Source organism: Sapajus apella, unplaced genomic scaffold (genome assembly GCF_009761245.1).
Source record: "Sapajus apella isolate SASKATOON/1434 unplaced genomic scaffold, GSC_monkey_1.0 scaffold10, whole genome shotgun sequence".
Classification (NCBI taxonomy): domain Eukaryota; kingdom Metazoa; phylum Chordata; class Mammalia; order Primates; family Cebidae; genus Sapajus; species Sapajus apella.
Genome location: NW_022436950.1, coordinates 15,435,089 through 15,438,191, shown reverse-complemented (window position 1 = coordinate 15,438,191; position 3,103 = coordinate 15,435,089). Strand labels below are relative to the sequence as shown.

The window sequence follows — 3,103 nt, the reverse complement described above, 5'->3', positions numbered from 1 at the left end:
GCAATCTTACCTTTTAATTCTTCCTGAAGTAAAATGAATGAGCTTAATTCCATTCCCACCTTGTCTGAGTATGAAAACTCAGCTTAGCAAAATGCTAACCTTCACCCTGGTGGCATCAGAGACTTTGCGCCCAGGGAGGCATCACAGGAAAGCTGCTTTTGTGGGAGCTCTGGCTGGCAAAGCATGGAAGAGCATGCAGGACACTGCTCCCTTCTTCCAGGCAGGCAGGGTGTGAGGGATGAGATCAGCTTTTCTGACTAGAGATCTAATTTAAATAATGGCGGATTTATATAATAGCAAATTCATTTGCTGTGTCTAGATCAGGATTGCCAGAAACTGCAAGGGTAAGGTTTGCATTCATAATAAAGCTGGGGGCGGGGGTGGGGGTGGTGGTGGTTGTTTCCACTAAAAGAACTGTCACTCATCCTGGGACAGGAAACGTGGGCATCCCTTCGGAACTGAAATGGAGAGGGACTTCCTCCACTCTTTATTCCAGGGCAAGAGGTCACAGGCGGGGTAGGAACAGTCCTGACAGGTAAGCGTGATTAGAGAAACCTCTGTGTGCTCTGGGGATGTGCCCTGGGGGTGTGTTGACTTCAAAAAGTTATGTAAGTAAAACACTACGGTGCAGGTCCAGGCCCAAGGTGGTGGAAAGCAAGCCTAGGTGAGTGTAGCCATGAGAGGTAGACTTCCTCCACCACCCCACCACTACATGATCCAGGGAAGTCAGGAAGTTGTGGGGAGATGGGAGCCATCACTGTGTCCCTCCCATCTCTACTGGAAGTAAATCCTTCCCTTTCGTGATCCTCACAGTGGGGGATAGTAGCCCAAGGGTAACAAATGTCCAGGATAATTCACTTAGATTATAAAAAGAGATTAAATTGGCCATCAAGTTGTGAATGTGTGTATCTCTGTGACAGATAAAGTGGTCAAGAGAGTGCTGTGGGCTAGCTGACAGTTTGACTATGCTGACACTCTGGAAAGGTGAGCTCACCTTCAGAGAATCCCAGATATTTATGAGGTTCTCCCCAAATGGAAGGCATGCAGTACAAAATGCAGAAATGGCTTTAGTTCTCATAACAGATGCCTCCCCCAAGCTGAAACCCAGCCTGGTGCCCTGCAGCTCATACTGGATCTTTTCTGTTGTTCTAAATTAAATTCAGAGCAATTCAGCCTCTGCCACGAGTACTATTATGTGGGCTTACTTTCACTAAATCTGTGTTTATGGGAACATAAAATACATGTTGTTCCTATCGTCAGATTTTATTATCGATGATGATCTCTGATCCATCCCCATCAACTGCCGTTTTAATCACTGTCAGTCAGTTAAAATAAGGGCCTTCCTCCACTCAACTGTATTTAGGGCTAATTAAGAGTAAATAACTATTCCCAGCAAGGAAGGCAGAATTCAAGCAAATCTTTGACAAATGCAGCCTTCTCTTTGGAGAAACATATTCTTGTCGGCTGCCAGTAAATATTTCCATACAACCAAAAGAAACTCTGTATTTTCCCCCATAGAGGATGTCATGCTGCTTTAATACAAGTAGGGAAAAATAAATACCAGTAAAGGCCAGGAAGGAAAACACAAGAAACATTTAATTAAGAAAAAATATGTAATTCTCCATCTCTTTCAGTGTATCCCAGCTCCGTTTGCTTGCAGTCCTCAGCTGTATGAAGCAAATGAATGCAATCACAGGCTTTTAGCTCCCACTCAAGTCTGACATTTCCCCTAAATCTTCCCTCTTCCCTCCACTCCCACCCTCTCTGTGATGCAACACAATTCATTCATTATACTTTGAAGGTTACAGTCGATTGCTCCAAAACAAGAATGCAAAATGGATAGGACCAGACTTCCTGCATTTCGAAGGTTCATCTTGATTTCGGTTCCACAGGCTGTCTGCAATGTATTACCCAAAAGACCCTGTTAAATTTTGCTTTGACTGGGCCTTTGAATTCCCCCCTTTCATTTAAAGATGAGAGTTACGGTTACTTAGACTTACAGATTTTAATATTTCTTATACTTCCATTTTCCATTGGGCTCTTAAAGCTATTTTTGTGAATTTCTTCTAACTGATAAAAGTTAAAATGAAATGTCTTCCCACCCAGGAGACGAAGAAGAAAGCAGTCCATTAAAAGATACATAAGCTCAGAAAAATTGGGCTGGATGAGGAAAAAAAGTACACTTTGAGCTATCCATATGGAAATATAAGAAATATTTCTTATATTTATCCGTGTTTATGGAAATGTAAGAAAGCTCTATTATAAAACGTAGAGTTGGAACAAATTAACATAATGAAGAAACAAGCAAGGGTTTTTTTAATGCAAACACATTTAAAAAAGAAATTTTATATGCATTCAACACAGTGGTTGAACATCCACATGTAATGCTCTGTTCAATCTTTCTTACTAATTTCTCCAGCTAGTTTCTTTTTTTATTAAACTTTTATTTTAAGTTCACGAGTACATGTGCAGTTTTGTTATACAAGTAAACTGCATGTCACGGGGATCTGTTGTACAGATTATTTCACCACCCGGATACTAAGCATAGTACCCATTATTCTCCCTGATCCTGTCCCTCCTCCCACCTTCAGGTAGGCCCCAGTGTCTGCTATACCTCTCTTAGTGTCCATGTGTTCTCATCAATTAGGTCCCACTTACAAGTTAGAACATGTAGTATATGGTTTTCTGTCCATGTGTTAGTTTCTTAAGGATAATGGCTTCCAGCTCCATCCATGTTTCTACAAAGAACATGATATCATTCTTTCATTTTGGCTTCACAGTATTCCATGGTGTGTATACACCACATTTTCTTTATTCAGTCTGTCACTGATGGACATTTAGGTTGATTCCACGTCTTTGCTATTGTGAATAGTACTGCAATAAACATACATATGCATGTGTCTTTATGATAGAACAATTTCTATTTCTCTGGGTATATACCCAGAGTGGGATTACTAGGCTGAATGGTAGTTTTGTTTTTCCAGCAAAAGTTTCTTAACTCTTGTTTTTGTTGATTCTCCAAGGAGGCTAGAAACATTAATAATCTTTAGAATTATTTTTAATTAATTAACTTAAAAATTATCGGCAGATTCCAGTTTACTAA

At 40.4% G+C, this 3,103-nt stretch overlaps 1 long non-coding RNA gene across 1 annotated transcript; it reads left to right on the top strand.

The window, feature by feature from the left end:
• The first annotated feature begins 265 nt into the window (after positions 1-265).
• LOC116551466 lies at positions 266-1,004 on the top strand. The gene is made up of 3 exons (XR_004268952.1): positions 266-344; positions 436-535; positions 921-1,004. It is a non-coding gene; the product is annotated as an uncharacterized LOC116551466 (long non-coding RNA).
• The last annotated feature ends 2,099 nt before the right edge of the window (positions 1,005-3,103 follow it).